This window comes from Molossus molossus, unplaced genomic scaffold, assembly GCF_014108415.1.
Source record: "Molossus molossus isolate mMolMol1 unplaced genomic scaffold, mMolMol1.p scaffold_m16_p_1, whole genome shotgun sequence".
Classification (NCBI taxonomy): domain Eukaryota; kingdom Metazoa; phylum Chordata; class Mammalia; order Chiroptera; family Molossidae; genus Molossus; species Molossus molossus.
In genome coordinates, this window is record NW_023425344.1 from 90,490,948 (window position 1) to 90,508,667 (window position 17,720).

Genomic DNA, 17,720 nt, shown 5'->3' on the forward strand with positions numbered 1-17,720 from the left:
AGGGAGCAGCAGGAGCCTCCTCCGAGGTCTTTCTGTGGCTGTCTCAGCTCTGGGGTTTCGCCGGGATGTGCGGTGGATCTCGGAGGCTTGGAGGCACTTTGGCAGATGGCATTTCCCAACGATGGCCGCACCAACCTCACCTGCTCACTGCTCGTCTCACTAGCGACCTCCATAGGTCCCCGTTCAGCGATCGGCTCTGCGCCCTCTCCTTGGAGACCACAGAGCAAGGAAGAATGCTGGCCAGTGACGTCTGAGAGTCATAAATGCCGTGTACCTATGTCTTATTCCTGGGTGCTCCTTCTGGAACCCAACCAGCAGCCAGGACCAGCTTTCGGCAGGGGAGCAGCCCTCTGGGGAGGGGTCCGTGGCCCCCTGCTATGCTGCCACGCCGCCCACCCAGGGCCATGTGGAGCAAGGGGTGCCATCTTGCTAAGCCTGTGCAAATGGCAGACACGTGAACAAAAGGAATGATGTTTTTTTAGCCACGGTGTTTCAGTGTGGTTTGTTATATAGCAAAAGTGCCTAATGAGGAGTTAAGACCATGAGGAGTTATTCGGCTGAGGGCTTAAAACCAGGTGCTCTGAAGGCATTCTGTCCCAGATTCAAATTCTGGTGTTGCTACTGACAGCAGTATGACACGAGCGTTATTTAGGCTTCAGTTTCCTCATCTCTACAATAGGAGTCACGCCTACATCATAGGACTCTTATAAGTGAAATGAGAAGTGGATATAAGGTGCTTGATATGGCACCCAGTGCTGTTGTTTTTTTAAAAAATGTTTTTTTTAAAAATCCTCACCTGAGGATGTCTTTTATTGATTTGAGAGAGAGAGGAAGGGAGAGGGAGAGGGAGAGAGTGAGAGAGAAACATTGATCAGTTGCCTCCTGTATGTGCCCTGATGGGGGACTGAACCCACAACCCAGTTATGTGCCCTGACTGGGAATCAAGCCTCAGACCCTTCAGTGCATGGGATGACATGCCAACCAACCCAGCACTGTGCACTCGGTATCTGGTACTCAAATGGTTACTGTTGTCTTTGTTACCGTCCAAACTTGTGCAAACAGTTTCTTAGAAACAATGTAGAAACACTTCCCGCTTATTTTATATCATGAGTGAAATGAAAGTTTTCAGGAGTGAGCTGTTTAAAGGGTACATTTGGACACCATCAGGCAGCTGTGCTCTGTTCAGGGGTGTGTACGGCAGGTGTTTCTGTGCTGCGGATGCTCTCCTTGGTTTTCCCACCAGCCTGCTAGCCAACTCTGATCTCGCCCGACGGCCGCTCTCCCAGTCCAGTGCTCAGTATAAGAACTCAAATAGGAGGAACTCAGAAAGCTGCGTGTGTAAGTTTAATCCGTACCCCAGGCACAGAAACTGTGTATATCTGGGATCTTAAAGAGAAATCACATGTCAACTGCCGCATGTAGTCATTTTAGTGAAAACATTGGCAACTTTGGGTGAGGAAATGCTCGCTGGTTAAACTACTTGCTTGATCTTTTACCAACTTTAAATTTGCTGTTTTTTAAACTTGGAAGACAGTATTTTTGGCAATGATGTGTTCGAGCATTAAATAAATCATGTCTACATTCCTGCTGAGCCATGCTGCTGGCTACTTGGGTTTCTATATGTGGTTTTCTGACTTTGGGTTCTGTCCTCTCTGATCTCACCCTCCAGCCACATTATTTCTGACTGTTGACATGAACACCACCCTCATCACGCCCGAGGACGAGCGTCCCGTGTTCTCCGCCTCGCAGTTGCAACGTCAGCACGCGCACCCAGTGCGCCGCCGTGTGCACGGCCTCTGGGGCTGGAGCGGCACAGACACGTGCTGTCGGACCCCTTCCTGTGGGAAGCTCGGCTGTGTCCACGGTGGCCTGGGGAGAAGCCAGAGTGGAGGCTGTTTCTCAAGCATTTCCACTTCTATTCCACCATTACACCCATCCCCTGGGGAAAAGAATCCATCAAAATTGATAGAGCAAGACACTAATGAAATACGGAGATGAAAAGACAAGGTCCTCTATATAAAAAGCCCGTAACAGGGCTGGGAGCCACGGCACATTGCGTGATAGATGGCGGCCGACGTTTCTCCAGGGCCGACTGCTCGTCAAGCGCCCGCCGCCTCGTGCGCCTCGCTTCCCTAGCCCACGCCGCCGCCCTGGGAGGCCCTTCCTCGATTCCACAGATGGACACGCCGAGGCTGCGAGAAGTAAACCTCCTCTCCAGGGACACACACGTCCGGTCAGACCCCAGGGCACAGGCTAAACCACCGGAGACCCCAAGAGTCACGCTGCTGAGGCGAAGGACAGTGGGTGCCCCAGGAATGACATGTTCTCGGACCACAATGAGCCCTGTCAGCCTAATGAACACAAGTGCAGTCGTGGAGATGCTAGGTGCGACGTTGGAAATTCTGCCTCTTATACAAATGCGAGTGATGTGATTGCCTTCACTGCAGTAATTTTGGGGACAAATGATGCCTGGCGATTGGAGAAGGACTTCCTGGGGGAGGCGGATGACTGCTCCTGGCGGAAGAGCCACCCGTTTTTGGGTCCACAGGCCCCTTCCCGGACCCCTGGATCGGTTTCGGGTAGTGCACCTGCCCTGGCATGTCCCGCACGTGGCCCTGGTGAATGCAATGTGCTCTGAGGCTTGAAACCCACTGGGACAAAGATTCTCTAACTGACCCAACTCTACTCAGGCTCCCTTGAGCTGTTTTCAGCCAGGCCTGTCTTTTGGGCTTTTCGTGTTTCTCTTGCATCGTCCAGTTTTAGCAACAGTCCAGCCTCCACCTTCGATACCTGATCGAACTCCTCATCCTTGACCACCCGCAGCTGATGTCTGATCACATGGCCTGTCTTCAGCAGGAGTCCTGGGAGGCCGGTGTAGCCAGAATCCCCCATACTCCTGACGTTTCCTCTTAGTGAATTTTCCTCCACCAACCCCACCTGCTCCTCCTCGTAAACCCTCACTTCCTGTGCTGCACTCGGTGTTGAGACTAGTCTCTCCCCCTGCAAATTCCTTTGCCTACCACTATGGTACGCCCCTTGAAAAAATTCTTTCTTACTGTGCTTTAACAAGTATCATTGCATATTTTTTCTTTTTTATCCTCACCCAAGGACATTATTCTGAGGACATTTTTCCGTTTTTTGTGCAGAGAGAGTGGGAAGGAGAGAGAGAGAGAAACATTGATGTGAAAGGAACACATCGAGTGGCTGCCTCCCGCATGACCCAACCAGGGCTGGGGACAAACTGCAACTGAGGTACATGCCCTTAGTGGGAACCGAACCCGGGTCTCTCCAGACCACAGGCCGATGCTCTAACCGTTGAGCAAAACTGGCCAGAGCTGCATATTTTTTTCTTTAACATTGTCTAAAACCTGAAGAGGACCTGAAGGAGGGAGCATTGGTGGTGGTGGTGGTGGTGGTGGTGGTGGTGGTGGTGGTGGTGGTGGTTGGGGGGCTCTGTCTGCAAAACCACCAAGGGAGGAAAGCCAGCCATGTTCAGGATGACCAGGTCGATCTTGACAGGCAGTCCGGTAGTTACACTCACTGCTCTTGGGGTCAGAAAAGTGGAAGGACTGACTTCTCCTTGCAAGAGCTGTGAGCTGCACATGTGGTGAAAGTTATCTGGTATCTTCTCCCAGTCAGCCCGTCCTCCAGAGGCTGGCATCCTGCGTCCTCTGCCAGCGCCACGGCTGGCCCCGCTTCTCTCTCCTTGGCCTGTGCACACCTCACCCCACTCAGCAAGTGTGACCTCTGAGAAGAAGACCACTGTCCTCACTCCTACCTCTGAACATGCTGAAGCCTGTGGAGCCACTCAGGGAGCAGGACAGGGAAGGTCCACTTCTGCTCCCCTAGGTCTGGGCTCTAAACGGTGGGTCGTTTGCTGAACAAGAGAGTTCTTTGCCTGTGGACCAAAAAGGTCACTAAATGTGTATGTGGGATGGATTTTAATAGACAGGGCTGGGGTTGGTCACATTCATAAATTCCAAATTTAGAGACATGAAAGCATATTTATTTATTTATCTATTTATTTTTGGTTAATCCTCACCTGAGGATATTTCTTTCCATTGATATTTAAATTTTTTTTTCTTTATTGATTTTTAGAGAGAGGAAGAGAGAGGGAGAGATAGAAACATCAATGAGAGAGAACATCAACTGGCTGCCTCCTGCATGCTCCCCACTGGGGATTGGGCCCACAACCTGGGCATGTGCCCTGACTGGGAACCAAACTGGTGACCTCTTGGTTCATGGGTCGACGCTCAGCCACACCAGCTGGGCCCACTGATATTTTTAGGTCGAGTGAAAGGGAGGGAGGAGGAGAGAGAAACATCTATGTGAGAGAGACACATTGATTGGCTGCCTCCCATATGACCTCAACCAGGACCAGGCATTGAGCCTGCAACCTAGGCATGAGCCCTTGACTGGGAATTGAACCCAAGACCCTTCGGTCTAAGGGCTGATGCTCTAACAGCTCAGCCAAACTGGCCAGGGCATGAAAGCATTTTACATCTTGTATTGTTGACATTTTAAAATTCTACATGATTAGTTACATTAAAGAAACAGGGCAAATGAAGAAAAAAATTTTTTAAATAAAATAAAAAGGTTGGGCACATTCACGTGAATGTATCGTGCTATTGGTGACAAAGGTTTAGCAATATCAGGAGCGGACTTCTTTTTCTTTCCCCCCATGCTTGAAAAATGGATCATATCCTCTGTTTTTTTTGCTATTTATTTTGTGAAGTAGCCCAGCATTGCCCAGCCCTTGAGCACCTCCAGTGGAGACCGACTAGAGGCCAAAGGGGGCGGGTTACCCGGAGCAGTGCGGGTGGAGGCCCCTTCCCGCTGGCAGGAGGGAAGGGAAGGAACCATCGGCCCTGCTGCTCCGGGGCTGCTCCCTGGGGACCAGGCGCCAGGGGCGTGAGCATTTTGTGATGAGACCACCAAGGCAGAGAAAGAGAAGCTGACTTGTTACAGCCGACTCAGCCAGTTGGTAGTAGGGTTAGAATTCAAATCCAGATGTGTGAATTCCAGTTTAACATCTGGGCTCTTGTCCAACAATGTCAGAAGTGACTTCCAAAGGCCTTTTACTAACTGGACATTTCAGGAAAGCCTAAGTAAGAGATCCCATGCTCATTACCTTGAATCGTTGAGAGTTGAGGATTATGTGTAGAGACATCTGTATACCTACCTACCGACTGATTAAGTAAATTTATAGTTATTCACAATTACCTAAATTGTTAGGCATCCACAAATCTACTTACATACAGGAGCAGTAGTTACTGCTTTAACAATCAACTTCAAATTGGAATACAATAAAAATGTAGAAAATAAACTAAAGCCACATTAGAAGAATGTAATATTTCTGTTTTTGTTAAACTGGGGCTTTCTGAGGTACTCAGGAAGATATTTTGCGTCTGGGTTTAATTAGAATCTTTAAATTCTCATTAGTGTGCTAATAGGAGGATGCTAACAGATGAGGCCCTTTGTTTGGGTTTGATTCATGGTTGTTTGAGTTCATCTGGATTTAAAAAGACGTAAACAAGAAGAACCATTACAGTGTATCAAAGAGAAAAAGATTCCCAAAGGAAAAAGCTGTTCTTCTATAAAATATGTAATATTTATGTTCCTGGCTTTCGTTAAATTTAAGAGAAGTTTTAAAGTTATTGCCTAAATAGTAAAGAATGCTAATATCTGTTTTGCAACATTACTATTGAAGTCCCTGTCACACTCGCTTCTGAATGCCATGAAAGATAAACTCTCAGACCCCCTTGTCTCATGTCTTTGGCTCTCAATCTGCCTTTTTTTTTTAAATCTGAAAATAAGCTCCAGAGAGAAAAAATGAAGTAGATAAAAATTGCTAAATAATTCCAAACAATACATCTGAGACATTGCACTGACTAAAGCCAGGGCTAGGCCATCGTCGAGTATTTCCTCAAGCTCACAAAGAGATCTGAGACCAGAGCAATCCGTTCCAGCTCTATTTACCTGTACTCAGCAAATAGGAGAGAGATGGCCCAGAAAATTCCTGTTCTTTCAGCTGAACTTTCACAAACAAGAAAGTCATTGCCTCCCCATGTCCTAGACTCACAGTGCTGCACCCACATGTGATCTGGACCAAGTGCTGTCACATTCCCTGGGACCTGCGCCAAATGTGGCACCACAGTGCATGCCCCTAACTGGCACCCTTGCACCCACTGGCCAGTGAAGGCCTTCCTCCACCACAGACAGCCCTTAGCATCTGGAAAGGTGACTATACACAGACATCAATGCAAGGCTATAAAGAACACAAAACATCAGGGAAACGTGACATGACCAAAGGAACCCAATGAATTTCTAGTAACAAACCCCAAAGAAATGGAGATCCATGAATTTCCTGACGAAAAATTCAAAATAATTGTTTTAAGAAAGTTCAGTGAGCTATGAGAACAGATAGACAATGAAATCAGGGAAAGAAGACATGAACAAAATGAGGAGTTTAACAAAGATAGAAATAATAAAATAGAGCCAAACAGACATTCTGGAGCTGAAGAATACAATGAATGTAATGAAAAAAAAAAAAAAAAAAAAAGAGAGAGAACTTCAACAACAGACCTGGTCAAGCAGAAGAAAGAATTTGTAAATTCAAAGAAAAGTTTTTGTAAGTTATTCTGTTAGAGGAGGAAAAAAGAAAAAAGAATGAGAAAGAGTAAAGAAAGCCTCTGAGGTGTATGGAATACCATCAGTGGAGCAAATATACGCATTATGGGAATCCAGAAGAAGCAGAGCAAGAAAAGGAGGCAGAAAGTGTATTTAAAGATATGATGACAAAAAACTTCTTAAATCTGGGGAAGGAAATAGACATACAGATTCAAGAAGCCAAAGAAGTGCTTACAGCTCTTTTTGAATTTGTTTAGTAGGTCTTCCAGTTTTCATCGGAAGCCCCCCCACCAAAGAAGCCAAAGAATCCAAAATAAGTTGACACAAAGTGGTCTACATAGAGACACAATATACAGATCCTCCTTGGCTTATGATGGGTTATTTTCTGATAAACCCATTGTAAATGGAAAATACTGTAAGTCAAAAATGCATTTAATACACCTAACCTGCCAAGCATCATAGCATAGCCTAGCTTACCTTAAACATGCTCAGAACACAATATCCAAAAAATTCTGGTGACATGGTACACGCTATCGAAAATCTACCAATAAGTGGGGAGTTTATAGCAATACAGGTCAACATTGAAATCGATCTCAAAAATATAACTTAACTACAGCTTAAGCAACTAGAAAAAGTTAGCAGAAGGAAGAAAATAATAGATTGGAGCAGAAATAAATCAGATAGAGAATAGAAAAATAACTGGCTGGTTTGGCTCAGTGGTTGGAGTGTTGGCCTACGGACCAGAGAATAGAAAAATAACAAAAAGTAAAAATATTACTTAAAAAAAGATAAAATTAACAAATTCTTAGCTAGACTAACTGAGGTAAAAGAGGAGACTCAAATAAATAAAATTAGGAATGAAAGAGGAGGCATTACAATGATGCCTCAGAAGTAAAAAGGATCATAAGGACTATTATGAACAATTATATGCCAAAAAATTGAATAATCTGGTGAAAAATGAATAAATTCCTAGAAACCTACAACCCACCAAAACTTAAATAAGAAGAAATTGAATGAATGAATATAACAATAACAAGTGAAGAGAATGAATCAGTAATTTACAAACTCTCAACTATATCTCAATTTAAAAAAAATGTTAAAAAAAATCTCAACCAAGAGGCTCAGTAGAAGATGGCTTCATTGGTGAATTCTACCAAACATTCAAAAAATTGATACTAATTCTTTTAAAAAAATATTTTTTCTTTATTGATTTTAGAGAGGAAGTGAGAGGGAGAGGAGATAGAAACATCGATGAGAGAGAACATCGATTGACTTCCTTCCTTCCTTCCTTCCTTCCTTCCTTCCTTCCTTCCTTCCTTCCTTCCTTCCTTCCTTCTCTTCTTCTTCTTCTTCTTCTTCTTCTTCTTCTTCTTCTTCTTCTTCTTCTTCCTCTTCCTCTTCCTCTTCCTCTTCCTCTTCCTCTTCCTCTTCCTCTTCCTCTTCTTCTTCTTCTTCTTCTCTCTCTCTCTCTCTCTCTCTCTCTCTCTCTCTCTTTCCCCGAGATACAATGCACACACGAGGGTGCCCACTCCAGCCACTCCTACTCAACATAGTACTGAAAGTCTCGGCAGACCAATCATGTAAGAGAAACAAAGCCATTCAAATCTAAAAGGAAAAAGTAAAAATACCTGTTTGTAGTTGATCTGATTACCTATGGAAAAACCCCGAGGGCTTTCCTGCAATCTATTTGGATAGTTTGTTTACGTATCCGACAGGCCCATTGGTGTGAAAGCTTCTGGAAGGCTTCAAATTCGTCTCTGGACTCTTGGCCTTGGCAAGGGGCTTGCCAGGTCATGGAACTCGATAAACATCAGAAGAAATAAGCATCACAATGAAGCAGTGGACATAGTCTCTTTTAGTCGGGTCCTATTTCGCGTTTGTTTAGAACAAATATGAAATCAAAGTGACTCCGTTGGTTGTATTCTGGTGGAAGCATGAGATAATATGGTACAAGTAAATAGGTTTTTATTAGATTTAAGTCTAAAGGTGGAAGGGGTCTGGGGTGGGGGAGCAGCCATGATGGCCAAGGAGCAGGGTGTTTGTTTGGGGGAAGAGAAGGCTGAGAGGTGATGGGAGTAGGTCCTCCTGTGCCCTGAGATGGGAGATGGAACAGTGTCACACAGCTCGTGCCCAAGTCTGCCAGGCTGTGCGGAAAGCACTGCTTAGCCCTTAGAACTGGACATTTCTGTCCAGCCCTCCTCTGCTATAAATGCAGAATAAGAAGATGCAGAGGCATTTTCTTTGTGTGTCCATGGACTTCCTCTAGACTTGGATCTGGTCAACACCCTCAAGAGCACTATGCAGCTGTAGGTGCAGGTGCTAAGTGGACTTGAGTTTTAAGTCTGCATAGGCATGTGTCTCACTGGTCTGGAAGTGGGAGACAGAGGAAGTGACCTCCTAATGCTCCCGTGACCTCTCCTGTGACAGCCTCAGGGGCACGTCCCTGCTCTGCTGGGCTTGTGGCCACAGAGAACGGATGTGCTTTCCCTCCCTTAGCAAAGCTCAGCGGGTCGGCAGCCGTCAGGGCTGGCAACTCTGGCCAGAGACACCTGGACTCTGAAACAGAATTGGATTTAAAATCCTCACAAAGGCCTTTTATCTGTGATAAAAGGGGAGTTGTTTTTCTATTTCTAGTTCACTTTCCCTGACTTCCTCACATGCACTGATGAATGTCTTTTGGAGTTGGAGAGAGAATAAAGCACCCTTGTGACAAATGATGTCACCAGGTCTCCCAGGCGCTCTGAGCAGCACAGATGGACTTGTTAGCTGCTCTGGGGAAGTGTGGAGCGGCGCCTCGCCGGGCCCCTGCGTCACTGTCTGTCCGGCTGGGTGACACTGGACCACGGTCAGTGTCCCCTGCCCAGCACTCCACCACTCCACCGCCAGGGTGCAGGTGTGAGCCCTGCAGGTCCTGTTGGCACACGGCCACAAGGGCCCGTGTCACACATCATTCAACCACAGCGCAACCACCCACTTAGCTCCTGTGCTCCTCGCCCACAGCCTGTGCCTGTTCCCCAAGGACCTGACCACAGAACTCGAGCTGGGCTCCTGGGGGGCAGAGGCTGCTCCATGAGCCCAGAGCTTTCCCAGCATGCTCCCCCCTTCCTGGCCTGCCCTTCTCTTAGCCCACCCCGAACCGCTCCTGCCCCAGACCTGCATCTCACATGGGGACAGTTCGCTGCAATATCTAAGTCGTGAGGTAAGGTCATTTCACTTCTAAGGCACAGGGCTGGTGGCGGGGAGGGAGCCTCCAGGTGAAACAAGTTCAGGAGGGGGTGGGCCCCAGTACCGGGTTACCATGACAACTGGCCGAGTGCCAGCGCACAGCCGGGTCACAGGAAATACACCCATGCCATGTCCTCCACCCACACTTTCTGTTCCCATCATCAACCCAACAGGCTTCCCGTGAAGGAGTTTTCTGTCCCTTGTGCCGCTGGCAGTGCCATTCTAGCAAGACCGCCCCAGAGCCACTGCCCGGGCCCTTAGACAGGGTCTGTCCTCACCCAGTGCCCTCAGACAGGGTCTGTCCTCACCCAGAGCCGCTGCCCGGGCCCTCAGACAGGGTCTGTCCTCACCCAGAGCCACTGCCCGGGCCCTCAGACAGGGTCTGTCCTCACCCAGAACAACTGCCCCGGGCCCTCAGACAGGGTCTGTCCTCACCCAGAGCCGCTGCCCGGGCCCTCAGACGGGGTCTGTCCTCACCCAGAGCCGCTGCCCGGGCCCTCAGACGGGGTCTGTCCTCACCCAGAGCCGCTGCCCCGGGCCCTCAGACAGGGTCTGTCCTCACCCAGAGCCGCTGCCCGGGCCCTCAGACGGGGTCTGTCCTCACCCAGAGCCGCTGCCCCGGGCCCTCAGACGGGGTCTGTCCTCACCCAGTGCCCTCAGACAGGGTCTGTCCTCACCCAGAGCCGCTGCCCCGGCCCTCAGACAGGGTCTGTCCTCACTCAGTGCCGCTGCCCCGGGCCCTCAGACAGGGTCTGTCCTCACCCAGTGCCCTCAGACAGGGTCTGTCCTCACCCAGAGCCGCTGCCCGGGCCCTCAGACAGGGTCTGTCCTCACCCAGTGCCCTCAGACAGGGTCTGTCCTCACCCAGAGCCGCTGCCTGGGCCCCAGGTTGCTGCCAGGGCTCAGCTCTGACCCTTTACTCCTGTGATGTCCTTGTCCTCAGAGGCCTGCCTCCTCCGGGACATTGTCGCTTCCTTCCAGGGCCCAGAGCACTGCCCGTCTGCTTCACGGTGGAAACGTGACCACGTCTGGCTTTACACGAATGTGCGTGGCCTGTCCTGCAATTTCTAATCTGTCCAACAGGAATTCCAGCCAAGTTAAGAGAAGCTGGAGGGTCAGGAGCCTTTGGTGTCAGCCACAGAGCATAGGAGCAGAGTAGACACAAAAGAGACGCTTGTCCAAGTGAAATGTTTAGAAAAAAAATGGAAAACATTACATAAATTACTTTTTCAGGATCAATAACCATCACTCCACTGTAAAACCTATTTAAACCCTTAATTAGACAAAATGTCCTTGGTCTGAGGCCAAGCTCTGGTCCTTCTCTATGAAGACACTTCCCAAATCATTATACAATTAGAGACTCAGTGGTTTTTTCCCCCTACAATTAGTAGTTGTTTCGTTCACACCATGAAGGTGGCTCATCAGTCTCGAGACCGTGCCGAGGGACCCTCGCCGGGTCCTGTGGCTGCTTCTCGGTACACAATGCACCGTTTCCTCACGGGTTTCATGCTTTCTGGGAGGAGGTCACTCAGGCCCGTGGTTTGGGGTTCGGGGCAGTCATGCATCATCAACCACTTACAGAGTGCCTGCCACCCACGGCCTCGGGAAGGAGGGCTGATACCAAGGCCCAGGCCGCCAGGGCAGCCTGTTCTCCAATGAGGCTTCTTGTGAAGGGGGACGCTCCTGACATAAGAACTCCTTCTGGCTTTCTTTCAGTAACTGGGGGGGGGGGGGACCCAAAGCCTGGTGGTAGCAAGTATGTTGCTAAGATACCAACACTCTTTGAAAAGTTGAACCTTTTTAGAAAAGTCTATATCTCATTCGGGGGGGGGGGGGGTGGAGAGAGATTTCAAAGCAATTTTTCTTTTCATGAGGCCTGTTTGGTTCCCTTCCCCTCTGCTTTTTTTCTTGTGTGCATTTTAAACACTGTTAATAGGTTTTGGAAAGCAAATCTTGCCTTTGTCCTGAGCACCTCTCGGATTTTCCTTCCACATTTTCTGAGCTCTCCCTCAAAGGCGTGGAAATGCCAGACAAATTGTTATACCAATGGAAGTCTGTCCCGCTCCTGATAAAACCAAAACTAATTTATTTTTTTGTTTATACTCCGTTGCCGTTGACAAAGCTTCCTCTGGAGATGTGTATCTTTATTCTGGCTCCTTTGGTGTTGGTTTGTCATCTTTTATGCTTTGTTTTGCAACTGACAAGGGGGAAAAAAATCTGACATCAACCTTGGAAGATGGTAATGCATTCAAGACTTTTTCCCCCCTCTCAGATCTGATAAAAATCTTGCCTAAAACCATGTCCAACCTTTTCAGCAGGAAGTCCAGATGGCACTGCAGCCTGGATAACAGACTTGACTCACTGATGCTTCGCGGAATGTCAGCAGGGCAATGTCTTTCTCGCAACATAAATGCAAAACAAAAGACGGCATCTGTGGTTTAGGCAGGGTTGGGGGCACGGGAGGCTGGCGGTTGTCTGGAAAGGGACGTGCAAACAAAGAAAAAACCCTTGGAGTGCATGCTAAAGACCGTCTCACCCGAATGAGAATTCCACCAGGTGGACGGTGAGGTGAGGGAAGGTGCTGAAAATCAGCCCCAGATGCTGCAAAACTGGATTATCCGAGATGAGGAAAAATGTCACTTTCCAACCCTTGACGATGCACTATTGCTGATGTGATCAGTGAGGCGTGTTGCCGTGCGTCTCGACCCGAGGGTTCCTGTGGTGTCGTCGTGGGAGGTCTCACCTCTGAAGTCCATGGAGGCAGGCATGCGGAAATGTGTCACTGGCAGTGTGTGCAAGAACAGGGCCCCGGGAAAAATCGAGTCGGCAACAGGAGCTGGCCGGAGTGATGTCTTTGGTCCCCTCGTTACCGGAATGAGTACCAGGGGCTTGCAGAGTCTGGGAGGACCCCACCACTTGCAAACATGGCTGATGAGGCCCTTGGCTTTCTGGAGAGATGAGCATGTAGGACTGACATTCTGTTACCCCTGGGGAAACTGAGGCTTTCCCTTGTGAGCTCTTCCTCTAGCTGCTTCCTCCTTTTACATCAGGGCCTCACGTTGGTAACATGAGATGGAGCTTTCTTGTCTTTCTCTCGCTTCCCATTTCAAAGCTTTGCTGAACTCATTATAATATCTTTGATGGGATTCTAGTGAAATCATATCCTTCACTTGGTCAAGTTTCACCTCGACCGTGCAAACCAGCCCTCATTAGCCTGACCCAATTCCAACCCATGTCTGCACCGCAGCAGAAAGTGCTGGTTCTCAGCCCTGTCTGCATATTATATTCTTTTGGGGAGATTTAAAAACATCCCCGTGCGGGGGCCCTAACCTAGACCAATTATAATAGAATGCCTGGTGGAGAGGCCAGGACACCTTCATTATAAAAAACAGATTTCAACGTGCAGCCAGAGCGGAGCATCACTGATGGAGCTAAACAGCTGCTCTTAGCTGGAAAGTTACATTCTCTTCGCGTGAAAGCAGTGTGAGCGTCTTCATTACGGGTGTTCACCTTGTTTCAGCTGTTTCAACTCCCGGGTCCCCGATGGCCAGCACAACGCCTTTCTGTTTGGGATCACGCCATCATATTTAGTACAGAGCTCCAAACAGCGACATTCATAAACGTTGGCCGGCTGATTGATGGGGGCTGGGAGCGTGAAGGTGACATGGAGTGAGGAAAGTCAGAGGAGCGAAAAACCCAGGAATGACCTTCAAGTGTGCTACAGAACGTGTAGGGATTACATGTCATTTCGACACCAGTCGGAAATGTGTTGAAATGCACTGATGTGTACTTTTTGGTCTTTTAAAGCCGTTTAGGTAACCCAAAGTCGGAGCCGCACAATTTCATTAGAAAGCGTTGGGGACAATAGCAGAGATCCTGGATGTGACTCAGAGAGCTCGTCTGGAGCCTTGACGTGCTCTGGGCCTGTTTCTCCACCTGCTAAGTGTACTGAGGGGCCTGGTTCTGTCTCTAAAACCCTGGTTCATTGACAGGTACGAAATAGCAGAGTATGTGAAGGGACTCGGCAAGACTTTTTGGTTTTTATAATGATCTAAATCTAAAATATGGAGCAATAATAATAAGTGATTTTCTTTTATTTGTTATTTCAAAGTATTTTTTCAGAGAAATAGTCTCTAGTATTTATTATGGGAGAACTACAGCTTCGTTAAAACTGTAAAGTCACAGGTTTTAGTAGCAAAATGGCTTTATACATGGTGTGCTTTCTGTGCAGCAAACCATCCCAAACTCAGTGGCTTAATCAATAAGCATTTATTAGTTACTGAGGGGTCTGTAGTTGTGGCTGATGCAGACTGATCTGGGCTGGGCTTGGTGGGTGTGCTTTCCTGTGGTTTGGGATCAGCTCTGCTCACAAGCGTCTTATTCTGTGTGAGCAGGTGCCTGAGACACGGTCTCATTGTGATGAAGACAGATGTGCAGGAGTCCAGTCCAGTTGGTCAGATGAATTTTAGATCTTGGTCTGTCAGTTCCCTGAAATCCTGCTGGTCTATGTACAAGACTAATATTAGTAGGACAGGACAGGAAGTTCCTTCCTTGGAGGAGGGAGGAGGAAGCAAATATATCCTGTTTTGTAATCTGATCTATCTCAACAGGCTTAATTGGTACAGAGTGTGGAATAATGCACAGGCTCCGGAAAGGCTGAGCTGAGTATTTCCTGCCCCCATGGCTGGCTCTGCTCTGTAGTAGATATTCACACTTTTAGCCTTCTTGCCACACCATTATCAGAGGAAATGCTGAAACAGCACTGGCTTTGGGCATTTCTGTAAGGCTTGGTACGCCCGATGCCTTTTCAACAGCCCCGGATTGAGACCCCGATTGCCGGGAGGATGGACAGAGTGACAGGTCTGGGGAAGCAGGGGGTCACAGCTGGGGTTGTGAGTGTTGGGTAGGCGGAGGGGAAGGAGGCAGAAGAGAGAAAATAAGAGGGTGGTCAAGACAGCTGTCACCAGCGCGCCTGGGACTGTCTACGCTCATCGCTTTCCAGTCTCAGTATTTAACAGCCACGAAACACGTTGCTGGAGACGAGGCAGCCCAGCCACCTCCACTTCCAACGGAAAAGCCGAATTGGAGAAGTCACGACCCCAGGACGCGTGGCCCCTCCAATCCAGGACCCCTGCCCTCAATGGGGCCCTAGTGTCCTTCGAGGATCATTTTGCCATCCTCGGGGCTGACTTTGCAAGTCAGTCAGGTCTTTGGGCGTCAGTTCTGTCATCTCTCAGATGACATGACTGCATTCGACAAGCTTTTCCGATTCTGACGGACTCAATTCCGATCTAACGGCCCTGCTGGATTTTCTGGGACATCTGCCCCAAACTGTTTCCTCTCCCCCACCCTCTCGACCTAGTGGTTCTTCTCATCCTCAGCGAATGGCCTCAGCGCCTCCTTCCCTGAAAGGCGCTTTCCCTCGTGTTTCAGTGCCCGCGTTTCCACATCAGGGCTGCCTCTTCCCACCCCCTCCTCCCTTCTCATCGGAAAAGCACGCTCCCGTCCCAGTGACCGGCTGTCTTCTCCAATGGCAGTCTCTCCACTAGTCTGTTAGTGTATCTTTCGTGGTTGTCTCTCTTCCCCCCTCACAAACTACCCATGTGAACGAACAAACCGTCCTGGGGCAAATCGTTTCCCCTCAAATTCATCTCTCGGGAACCTCAGAGTGTAGCCTTGTTTGAGAATTGTGGCCCCTGGGTGTTTTTTTTTAACCACAGGCTGAAACTCATTCACTCAACAGCCCACCAGTGTCAAACTCAACATTTTACACATTCAACAATTCAAAACTAGCCCAAACAAGTAGATGTTTAACCATTTAGAAATGGCCAGTTTGCATGCCCCACAAATCCTAACCGATAGCTTTACCCATTGATGAGATAGGTTCCAAGCTGCTAGGGTCCTTTGGAGCTTTCTCTGACCCAGAGATCCCTCCACCAGACAGCTGAGTGACCTCACTTCAACATGTAGCCCCCTCCCCAAGTCCTCCCTCCCCCCAGGGGTCTTGTGCTGTGAGGGGCTCCCGGCCTGCCAACTCCTCAAAGCAGCGCTCAGATACCCCTGCTGTGTGCTGCCTTCACCCTGCGGCCACACCCTCGTCCTTGATCTGCCCGGAACCTCTTGCAGACACAGACACACAAGGGAGATGTCACACGTGTGACGACCTTGGCAGAGACCAGAGCCAGGCATCTACAAGCCAAGACCAGTGTGGCTGGCAGCACCTGGAGCCGGAGGGAGGCCTGGACAGACCCTCCTCAAGGCCCAGAGGGACCAACCCGATGCCTAGAGTCCAGTTCCACCTCCAGAGCAGGGAGAGGATGGATTTCTGCTGCTTTAAGGCCGCTCTGTTTGTGTAATTCATCACAGCAGCCCTGGGAAGCTAATCCCCAAACAAACACGACCTTTCTCTCCACCGTTCCGGGTCTCTGCTGTGTCGAGTTGTGGGTGGCATGTTTTCACTACGTTTAGAAAGGTCCACAGATCCTTGGTGGTGGGCGCGGGGACACCCTTCCTGGGCCAGCTTCCTCTGGGATACTGACTTCTCTCCTTCACATCTGAGATGACAGGAAATGGGTCATTCATTCCTTTATGCATTCAGCTAACGTGTCCTGAGCGCCTACTGTGTGTCCTGCGCTGTGCGAGGTGTACACAGAGTGAGCAGCGACCTTTCTTCTGAGACATTAAGTAGGGGGCAGATGGCCATTAAATCAGTAATAACACAGATTTATTTATCAAGATAAAATAAAGTTCCTCGCAGTGACTTTGTGACTACGGCATGTGGGAAACCACTAGCTGTGTTTTATTTTGCCAAGGGAGGTACTTGCAATGGTCTGACTTCAAGGCCATGGGGTCCCTGAGATCTCGGGGTGATCCTGGGGGCATGTCCAGAGCGTGGCATTTCTCTCCAGCTAACAGCAGGGTTTACTGTCCACCACATTTTTAGTGTCTGTGTGAGATGGAGACTTCAGAGAAGGTGACTTCAGAGAAGGTACTGTGGTCTGTGCAAAGCCCACGTGCGGGAGCTTGGGGAGACGTCACCCACGGCTGCACGCAGAGCAGCAGCTGAGATATGATACCGGGAGGCCATCTGGGAGGGTTGTGAGGGGTCAGGAAAGGATCCCTAGACTAGGTGACATGAAGAAAGTACCTGACAGATGGGTGAGAGTCGGTCTGTAAAAGGGGGCAGGATGCAACCCCACGTGCTAAAAGTGTGGAGGGTTTGATTACTGAGAAGTGCTAGCTAGTGTGTCCACTGTGATGTGAGCACTTTATTTTTGCTTCTTATGGTCCCTCTATCATTTTTTTTTTTATCCTCACCTGAGGACATTTTTCCATTTTTTATTCAGATAGAGCGGGAGGGAGAGAGAGGAAGAGAGAGAGAAACATTGATGTGAAAGGGACACATCGAGTGGCTGCCACCCGCACGACCCAACCAGGGCTGGGGACAAACTGCAACCAAAGTACATGCCCTTAGTGGGAACCGAACCCGGGTCTCTCTGGACCGCAGGCCGATGCTCTAACTGCTGAGCCAAACCGGCCAGGGCTGGTCCCTCTATCTTGATCAAGGGCTCTTCTGGCCCTGCACAGGCAGGTCCTTAAGTCAGATCGTGTCCCCGCCCCCCTGACCTGCCTTTGCCACTCGGTGCCTAGGCCTGCCTCTCCCTGGGCTCCTCCCTCTTCTCCTCCCAGGACTCGCTGTCCCCTGGAGGGCCTGGCTCAGACAGATGCCACCTCTTCCACAAATTCCCCTCAGCGCGCTCTTTTGATGTTTACAAATTAGCTTTCTACATGTCACAGTGTAGTTTGTTCATTCATTCAATAAACATTCACTGAATACTTATTCAAAATGCTATTTTAGGTGCCTC

The 17,720-nt window shown here is 49.0% G+C and overlaps 1 protein-coding gene and 1 non-coding gene across 2 annotated transcripts in view; one reads left to right on the top strand and one right to left on the bottom strand.

Annotated features, from left to right (window-relative positions):
* Positions 1–17,720, bottom strand: part of ADARB2 (adenosine deaminase RNA specific B2 (inactive)) — a 163,772-nt gene that overhangs the window by 71,187 nt on the left and 74,865 nt on the right. The gene's annotated exons all lie outside the window — the stretch shown is intronic.
* Positions 6,856–6,918, top strand: LOC118622044. Its single transcript, XR_004957888.1, has one exon. It is a non-coding gene; the product is annotated as a U7 small nuclear RNA (small nuclear RNA).